General features: G+C 45.2%; 1 protein-coding gene across 1 annotated transcript in view; it reads left to right on the top strand.

Moving 5' to 3' along the window:
- Nucleotides 1–426: 426 nt before the first annotated feature.
- TBPL1 (TATA-box binding protein like 1) overlaps nucleotides 427–10,498 on the top strand; it is a 41,127-nt gene continuing 31,055 nt past the window's right edge. Inside the window, exon 1 of the mRNA XM_075862513.1 lies at nucleotides 427–562. The gene's annotated coding sequence lies outside the window, so the exon portion shown is untranslated. The remainder of the gene's footprint in view (nucleotides 563–10,498) is intronic.

The following is a 10,498-nucleotide window of genomic DNA, read 5'->3' as shown; positions in this document are numbered from 1 at the left end:
AAAAACTGTCTGGAGCAGTTTTTGCAGGAGGAATTTTCCTCCTGCAAAAAAACTCTGTGTGAACATAGCCTAAAGCAAGCGTTTTTGACGCGTTTTGTCGGCGCGTAAAACTGCGTCGAATACACGCCGTGTGAGCAAGGCCTTACTCACTACAAGTGAGCTTTAGGAACACTAATAATAAGTATGCAATATAGTACATGACAATCGCCAATTCTAGCCCTTTAGGCCTATTCCTTCCCAGGAAGCCCCGCATCCATCTCTAATATTCCAACGTCTCCAAACAAAGAACACAGACCCAGACTCTCACAGCTAACCGTCACGTCTCTACTGCCAGCCAATCACAGGCTCCCTAACATTCTTTCCTGAAGCTTACGTCAGTAACATGAGAACTACCATTGGTGGCTTGCGCACGGCTCACTGATTGGCGGTGACTGGAGCGGGGTGGCAGGGAAGTGTATCGTAGGGTTACCAGGTCCCCGCCACTGCTTCCGGGACACTCGTATTTACCTTTCTCATCGCCGTGCACAGCAGGCTGTACCGGCTCTGACGGTGCCGGCAGCAGGTATGTCAGGAGAGCGCCATGTCGATACTAGAACTGGCGCTGAGAGATGTGAATCGCCGGCTGCAGCTGCATTGTCGCGCGGCATTACTACCACGGTGACCCCCCTCTGATTCATTATTATTGTGGTCAATGGTTATACGGTGTCCATGGCTGGCCTATGTGATCTGAGTCACTGCAGCGGCTTCCCCAGTCCCCTTGTAATATCCCCGCAGCAGCAGCAGCTGCTGCACACTTCATTGTATGACCTCATAGAGTGCAGTATAACATCCAGTCACAGCCAATGGTGGATATGTATAGGACCTGCAGCATCCAACATGTCTGCTCCTATATATTGTACATGGGGTAACTGCTGACCTTGTCATATGGTGACAGGTGCACCCACAAGGCTCATCTCTCCCATCACCCCTGTATTCTATAAGCTTTTCCATTAGACGTTGTTTGCACCAATCAGACTGACACATCTGGATTTCATTATTGGGACGATTGTCTGATATGGCCATTTACACAGATCGTATTTATAGAAGTAACGCCCTTCTCCACAATCACCGCTTACATGTTACTGCTGCAACTTCTCATCATGTTTCCAGATGCAGTCGTTTTATTATTTTACACCAAATGATTAGTGGTTTAAGAAGTGATTGCCAAGGATCTGTTGGACAGCTTGCATTGGAGCGCCATTGTTGCCTGTCGATGCCTCTTGCGAGATCTGTGCGCTTGGCAGCAATGCCTTCTGTAAATGTCAGTACAAGCGACATTTACGGATCGTGCTGCCCATAATGATGACATTTTTTATGGTGGCACAATTGATGAAAATAAATGAAAATTTATCGTTATGATCACCCGGACACAAGCAAGTTGTAAAATAGAAAGGGATCTCCTATGGTGAAAGTGTAAAAAGATTTCCCTCTGGACCAGTTTTCCTACCTTGCTGGGATATATTACTGTCTTGGAAAGAGATGGGCCGAACGTATTGCAAAATGTAAATGTATTCTAGTGCATTTGGTTATGAGTGTTCCATTTACAACCCCTGTCCGTATGCGCGCTCGGAACCCCCCTCTGTGAGCCAGAATGGAAAGCCGCTTTGGCGGACTTGAGCTGTTTATGTATTACATGGATGGCCATTCATTTGACAGGCCCCTATGTAACACTGCCGTTTTCCCGCACAGTGTCTGCTGCAGCGGAAATGTCTGACTTTCTGCAACTTTCCCCAGCAAAATCGGCTGTTCCAAGACAACCCCTTTAGAAAAACATTTCCAGCTTAAATGCAAAAAACAAAATCGCAGAGAAATGTAAGTTCTTGAGTTGTCTTTGTCTCTGAGGTTGTTAATAATTCTACCCCATAAGGCCATGCTCACACAGTGTCATTTTTAAGCCAAAAACAGGAGAAAAAAATAAATATATTCAACAAGGCCTTCACAATAAAAGTACTGCTTATTTAACCCCTTGCCCCTGCTTGCATTCTGGGCCCTAATGACCAAGCCATTGTTTACGTTTTTCCATCGTCACATTCGAAGAGCTATAACTTTTTTTTAATTTTGCGTCGACATAGCTGTATAAGGTCTTGTTTTTTGCGGGACAAGTTGTTCTTTTTAATAGCACCATTTTGGGGTACATAGAATTTATTTATTAACTTTTTTTGGGGGGGGGATAGAATAAAACCTGAAATTTCACCACTCTTTTTTTTTTTTTCGCCCTAAAATCTACGTCGTTTACCGTGTGGTATAAATAACACAATAACTTTAGTCAACGGGTTGTTACGATTGCAAAGATACCAAATTTGTATAGATTTTGTATGTTTTACTACTAAGCACACTTCCGACACAGTTTTCACGGCCGTTTGTGACGGATCCGTGTGCCCGGTTTAGCGGCCGTGTTCACTCCCGTGTGCACTCCGCATTTCCGAGCGCCGAGCATGGTACTGTCCAGGGTGCTGCAAGAGTTAATGGGCTGCACTGATCGGCGGTAACTCTTTCAGCACCCTGGACAGTACCATGCTCGGCGCTCGGAAAATACAATTTTAATGTAATAAAAAAAAAATAAGTTCATACTTACATTCCTCCTGTCCGGCCTCCAGCGTTGACGTTTCATCCATGTCACCGCTGCAGCCAATCACAGGCTGTAGTGGCGGTCACGCACGTCAGGATGACGTCAGAAGGCTGGCCTCCAGGGATGACGCTTCATCCCACGTGACCGCCTCTGCAGCCAATCACAGGCTGCAGCGGCCTCTGCAGCCAATCACAGGCTGCCGCGTCATACAGGAAGGTTGGACTGGAGGAAGAAGAGGGACTCGTCACCAAGACAACAACCGGGTACGTATGAACTGCTTTTTATTTTATTTTTAATCAGCAGCCTCTTCTCTCTATCAGTGATTGATAGAGACAAGTGGCTGCCGATTAGTGTAATATTTCTGTCATGTATTTCTGCCCGCCCGGGCGTTGCTAGGCAACGGCTCCGTCACACACGGACGGCACACGGATGCCTTCCGTGTGCCTTCAGTTTTTTTGACGGCCCCATTGACTTGCATGGGCCTCACGGTCACGGAATCTCGGACCAAAGTAGGACATGCTCTAGAACAAAAAAATAGGAGGGTTCCTCCAGCTCCCCTTGTCACGGGTATAGTAGTTAGAGCACGAGTCCTCGTGTCGGCACACGACTTTGCATAGACAGAGAAAGTAGAAAAATGGATCCAGCGCTAGGTTTAGTGCAACTGTTAAAACGGGAAACTTCTTCCAAGATTTATTTTGTAGCATTAAGAACAGTGAAAAAACGGATATATGGGTTTGTCCAGAGTTGACTGTTCTTTTTTTTTTTTAATCAATAGATTTTTATTGAACATTTTTCCAACATACAAAATAACAAAATAACATACAAATTGCATTCCAAAGCTAACAGTGAGCAATACTTGTATTCTCTTACAGATATAAGACAAAAGAAGTCATATCATACAGAGAGATAATGCAGTATATACATGAATTAGAACCAAGTCTCTCATCCAGTGTCTTATCCCCCCCCTGTGTCTCATATTCTATGGCATACCTTTACCTTGTATCTTCTAGTTAGCAAAATTATAGACGCTGTCCAGCCATGGACCCCAATCTTTCTCATATTTAAGAATAGAGTGCCCCCTATGTGCCATCATTTTCTCATATGAGCATGTACTATTAATATGGGCAATAATTTCCGTTAAGGGAGGGATTGTCTGACTTTTCCAATACCTGGTTATTGCTAATTTGGTCTCAATAAATATATGCGCTGCGATTACTCTGTAGTCTCCCGGAATGTCCTCAAGATTCAGAAAGAGCAATGCTAACGATGATGAAGGGTCAACTGTAATTCCTGTAATATCATATAGCAACTTAAATGCAGCCTTCCATAGATTTTTGAGAGACGGACAGGTCCATAAAATATGCAATAGCGTCCCCCTACCCCCACAATTCCTCCAACAATGGTGAGAGGCGGTCGGGTATATGCGCTGGAGTTTATCTGGAGTGTAATACCAGCGAAGTATTGTCTTCATTACCGACTCATAATGAAGAGTACATTTCAAATGTTTCGCTATAAATGTAAGTGCATAAGACCACTTTTGTGCTGAGTATTCTTTTGTAAGTTCCTTTTCCCAGGCCAAGAAAGGGGAAGATTTTTCAAATATACTCTTAGATCCCATAAGGTCATAAATAGGACGTAGTCCTTTAAGACGCGTCCCAGTTTGAGCCCATATTTGGAATATCTCTTTGTTTGCTGTGACCTCAAATGGGCAGTCCGTTTGCAACAGATGTCTGATTCTAAGGAATTTATAAAACTCAGTGTTTGGGATACCAAACTTATCGTGTAAGCAGCTAAACTGTACCACTTGGTTATTTTCGAAAAATGATGTCATCTGTGTCAGACCCCCCCCTTTCCAAAGTCGGAGATCCAAATCAGTGAGAAGAAACTCTAGAGTTTCTATCGGCGAATTGGGGAGTAGAGATAATGAAGATGTGTTACACAGCGAATGGAATTTTACCCAGTTTTGTATAGAAGTGGATAGAAAATATGGCAGAGATATCTTTGGAGATTTTGGGTGTAATTTTACAATTAAAAGGGCCTTTAGATTATGTATAGGTGATGTTGACATTTCAATTTGTACCCAATGTTGGGAGGTATCTCCTTCCCACCAGTATTTCAATTGCGATATCTGAGTGGACAAATAATAGTGATGGATATTAGGTAAACTTAAGCCCCCTTGTTTTTTCCCTTTATTCAATAAACGAGCGGCTATGCGTGGTCTACTTTTTTGCCAGACATAGGAGCTTACCAACCTGTGTGCTTTATTAAAAAAGGACAAGGGCATTTTAATCGGTAAAGTCCGAAACAGATATAGTAACTTTGGAAGTACCAACATTTTAAATGCCGCGATACGACCTATCCACGAAACTTCATGTAACTCCAATTGTTTCAAATCTACTTCTATTTGCGCTAGAGAGTTGACTGTTCTTAATGCTACAAAATAAATCTTGGAAGAAGTTTCCCGTTGCACTAAACCTAGCGCTGGATCCATTTTTCTACTTTCTCTGTCTAGGACATGCTCTACTTTGGATCGGAACGGAGCAACGGGACCGTCAAAAAAACTGAAGTGTGCATGGCCCCATTGAAATGAATGGATCAGGGTGCTAGCCGTCAGAAAAACGACTAGCACCCTGAAGGAAAAAACTGAAGTGGGCATGAGGCCTTACACAGTAAAAACACTTTTTTTTTTCAAAATTATTTGTTCTTGCGTCTCCATATTTGAAGAGCCATAACTATTTTATTGTTCCGCCGATGCAGTTGTATGAGGGCTTTTTGCGGGAAGACATAGTTTTTATTGGTACCATTTGAGAGTAGATGCGACTTTTTGATCACTTATCACATTTTTTTAAAGTCAGGATTAACAGAAAACAGCAATTTTTCCATTGTTTTTTATTTTAGTTTTTTACGGCGTTCGCCGTGTGGGTTAAATAATGTAACAGCTTTATAGTCGGGGTCGTTACGGACACGGCGATACCAAATATGTGTAACTTTTTTGCTTTATTGTGTTTTTTTTAATAGTAAAGCATTTTGAAAGGGGAAGAAGTGGGTTTTTCATTTTTTTTTTTTTAATTAACTTTATTCAACTTTTTTTTACTAGTCCCACTAGGGGACTTCACTATGCGATTATCCGATTTTGTATTGCAGTGTATTACTGCCTGTCCATTTAAAACGGACAGGCATCTGCTAGGACATGCCTCTGGCATAGCCTAGCAGACATTCACTACAGGCAGACCTGGGGGCCTTTATTTGGCCCCCGGCTGCCAGCGGAGACGCAGACACTCTGCGATCTGATCACCGGGTGTCAGTGGGATGAGAGGGAGCTCCCTCCCTCTCTCCAAAACCACTCAGATGCGGTGCACGCTATTGAGCGCAGCGACTGAGGGGTTAAACGGGTGAGATTGATGCTTATATCGATCTCGCCTGTTCGAGCAGGGATGCCCTCAGCTACCTCTGGCAGCCGAGAGCAGGGAGATTTAACGGCTCCCTGCTCTGTTTACTTTATTCTGATGCAGCGCCGTGGAATGGCGGCGCTGTAGAATAAAGCCCGCTAATGACCGCCGTGAAAAGGCGGTCATTAAGGGGTTAAAGCTAATACTTTTCCCCATTGGAAGTGTTTAGAAAATATGTATGCATCCCGAGTTAATGAGTTTACAAGCTCCGATTGGCGCCCCCTGCTGGTTATGTGGATATCTCCTGATGCAATATACTACTAACATTGTCCCTTTAGCCGCCCCTATTCAGTGTGGCGTCTCAGTCAGTTCTCTGGCTGCACACACTATAGTCTGTCACTGCTCCGTGCACCCCAGCCGCTGCCTATCGGTGCGGCGCCTCAGTCCGTTCACATCTCGTTTTGTGCACACGTTTGTGGTATACGGCGACATATACGTTTTAAAAGTTACAAAAAAATTTGCATTTCTAACATAGGCTTACGTCCTATACGTTTGTGTACATTCTATCTTCTAAATGCATATTGTTTTTTTTGTACTTGAGCCAAAGCAAGAAAGCTTTGTAAAGTCAAAATATAAATGAAGTAGTAGGGACTGGCTTCAGTATTTTCTGGCGCCAGTTCTGAGGGGCTGGCCAGTGGGAGGCGCTGTTTTGTCGCATGATCTTTCTGATTTCCCATATATGGTAACAAATAAGTATACAATTGACATATGCAAACGTGGGGTTTATGTTTGCATACGTCATTTATACGTCACCATTGACTTCAATAAAAATGTATACGTTTTGGAAAAGTACTGAAAAGCGTGGTAGACTAGGCTTTTCATGACTTACGGGGGGGGGATAGAACGTAAGCGCACAAGCTACACTATTAGGGCATCCATTGTGACCATAGAAATCCATATACATGCTGTGGTGCACGTACAGTAAAAACGAGATGTGAACTTAGCCTTACCTGACTGAACACCGTATATCCTGTGCCACCCCTCTCTGTGCCCTGACCACTGCTGTCTTCTCTGCACGCGGTACACTTTTTGCCTATGCACAGAGTGTACTTTCTTCAGGGAAAACCGCAGCATCCGGGGCGCACGAAGGCGTGGCAAAGACCATACTGTGTTCAACCAAGCAACTGACTGAGACGCCACACTGATAGGCAACGGCTGGGGCACACAGAGAAGTGACAGAATATACAGCATGCAGCTAGAGAATTGACTGAGGTCCCCTGCTGATAGCATACCTCCCAACCGTCCTGGATTCAGCAAGACAGTCCTGGATTCCGGTCGGTGTCCCGGGCGGCCAGGGGTATGTCCCACTGTCAAACTAATTCTGAAGCAGGAGGAGCAGAGGACTCCCTGGGCACAGCGCTACTTTAAGCGTGGTGCTCGGGGAAGCCCTTGACGTTACTGTCCATATATGGACAGTGACGTCAGTGGCTACACCTTGAGGGGAATCCCCCGGCCAGAGTCGGCAACGGGGATTCCGCTCAAGGAGTAGCCACTGACGTCACCATCCATATATGGACAGTACCGTCGAGGGCTTCCCCCGAGCACAGAGCTTAAAAGCACTGTGCCCTGGGAGTCCTCAGCGAGCGGATGAGCTCCCTCCGCTCTCAACTCATTCTGAAGCAGGGAACTAATGGTACCCTGCTTCAGAATTAGTGGCTACTCCTTGAGCGGAACCCCCGTTGCCGATGATCTGGCCGGTGATTCCGCTTCTAGAGGAAACCCCTGAGGTCACTGTCCATATATGGACATTGACGTCAGTGGCTCCTCCTGGAGCGGAACCCCCGGCCAGATTTGGCAATAGGGATTCAGCTCAAGGTGTAGCTATTGACGTACCTGTCCATATATGGACAGTGACATCAGGGCTTCCTCTAGGAGCGGAATCCCCAGCCAGAGCATAGGCTGGAGATTCCGCTCCTAGAGGGGAGTCCCAATGGCGCGATCTACAGGGGGTGGGTGCGCTATATTCAAGGGGTTGTGGCGCTATCTACACGGACACGGTGGCACTAAATAGGGGCACTATCTACAGGGGCACTGTGGTGCTATGTACATGGGCACTGTCACTATCTACAAGGGCACTGGCACTAGGGGCAGCTAAGGGCATTATACTGTATGGGGGCATCTGTGTTGGCTTTATACTGTACGGTGGCAGCTAGAGAGAATTATACCGTGTGGGGGCAGCTATTTGGTATTCTACTGTGTGGGAGGCACTATGGGAACATGATACTGTGTGGGCTGAATCGGGTGTATAAATGGGATTGGGTGGGATTAGAGGTGTGGCTTAAAAAAAAAATGTCGCTGCACGTGCCGCATCGGTTGTCCCTCTTTGTGATACTTGAAAGTTGGGAGGTATGTGATAGGCACAGGGGTGGCTAAAGAGACAATATTAGTATCTTACTGCATCATGAGATATCTGTCTGGATTGTTGCCTGTATATTTTTCAGTAAATCCATCAGCTGGTAATTTGACAGGTTCTGTATTTGTAGTATTCTGGGATTCACTTGTTTCAGGAAGTTTTTCATGCTCTTTGAACAGCTGCAAGAGGTAATGTAAACTGCACAGAGTGCATAACACTACACACTCTTAGGCCTTGTTTACACAAATGTGTATTACGTCCGTGCTATGTGCGTGAAAATCACACACGTCGCATGGACTTATGTAAGTCAATGGGGCCGTTCTGACAGGTCGTGATTTTCATCGCAGGGTATGTCCGCTGCGTAAAACTCACGACATGAACTATACTTGCCCGTGTTTCGCACAGCAGGCACCCATTGAAGTCAATGGGTGCGTGCAAATGGCGCGCAGCACACGGAAGCACTTCCGGGTGACGCGCGTGATTCACGCTCCAGCTGTTAAAGAAGTGAAGGGAAAGATAAAAGCCCCTCCTTCTTTACTGTTTCGTAACCTAAAAACAGAGTGTCATAATCATGCGGGCTGCGGGAAAATCACGCAGCCACGTACCATATACAGATGCCACACTGATGCCACACTGAACTGTGGTGCAGTTTTTCGGCTGGAATGTCCGCTGCGGAAAACTGCAGCACTTAGCCGGCATGCTAGCAGGTCGGCCTCCTGGGATGATGTTTCATCATGGCGGTCACATGGGATGAAGCATCGTCCAAGGTGGCCAGCCCTCTGATGTCATCCAGACCGCCCTCTTGGGATGATGTTTCATCCTATGTGACTGCCGCTACAACCTGTGGTTGGCTGCAGCGGTCACATGGGATGACACATCATCCCAGGAGACTGGCTTGGACGAAGAAACACAGTATGAGATTATTTTTTATTTTTTTCTGAGTTGCATTTTTTGCGGCGGAATCTTTGCGAGCCTGCTACAAAAACGCAACTTCTACTTGTTTCGGGTTCTACCTCCCCATTGAATTCAATGGGGAAAATCTGCATCCGATAAGCAGCGTTTACGCAAATACAATTGACATGCTGCGGAATCAAGCTCCGCACCGCAGGTCAATTTGAGCGTTTTTTTTTTTCACTCAGTATTTACACAGCGTGTGGATGAGATTTGTTTTATTTGCTGCGGATTTTCCGCAATGAATTCCGTTGCAGAAAATCAGAGTATTTACACAATGTGTAAACTGAGGCTATGTACACCTTTGAAAACATTTAAAAAAAAAAAAAAAAAAGTGTATTAGTGTTGTTGGTGCAACTCTGTAATTATATTTTATTACGGGTATGTTCACACACACTAATTACGGATGTAATTCGGGCGTTTTTGCCCCGAATTACGTCCGAAAAATGCGCCTCGATAGCGTTGACAAATATCTGCCCATTGAAAGCAATGGGCTGACGTTTGTCTGTTCACACGAGGCGTATATTTACGCGCCGCTGTCAAATGACGGCGCGTAAATGGACGCCCGCGTCAAAGAAGTGACCTGTCACTTCTTGGGGCGTAATTGGAGCCGTTATTCATTGACTCCAATGAAAAGCAGCGCCAATTACGTCCGTAATGGATGCGGCGTTCAAGCGCCTGCACATGCCGTTACGGCTGAAATTACGGGGATGTTTCCTCCTGAAAACATCCCCGTAATTTCAGCCGTTACGGACGCTGTCGTGTGAACATACCCTAAAACTTGTCTTTGCTTTTTGAGATACAGCTGCTTTGTATTCTGTATATAGAGCAGCTGTATCTTGCGCTTAGACCTGAATCCGTCAGGTCAGTGGCACTGACTGGTTCAGTGACAGCGGATCCTGCATGTCTCTGAAACGCAAGATCCACCTGTTATCTTGGTAAAAAGTTTAAAAATGCCCAGTTGGTCATTAAGAACTAATTAGCATAAATCTAAAATTGTTCATAACTTGTGATTGTTTTTCAAAATAAAAACCACTGTTATCTACATTACAGCGCCGATCAGATTATGTAGGAGATAGGGCACTTATAATATGGTGACAGAGCCTCTTTAACCCTTCCGGAGACCCATTCTAGCAC

The sequence above is a fragment of the Rhinoderma darwinii genome, chromosome 4 (genome assembly GCF_050947455.1).
Source record: "Rhinoderma darwinii isolate aRhiDar2 chromosome 4, aRhiDar2.hap1, whole genome shotgun sequence".
In the NCBI taxonomy this organism is placed as follows: domain Eukaryota; kingdom Metazoa; phylum Chordata; class Amphibia; order Anura; family Rhinodermatidae; genus Rhinoderma; species Rhinoderma darwinii.
Note: the sequence above shows the minus strand (reverse complement) of the source record. Positions and strands in the feature narration are given on the sequence as shown.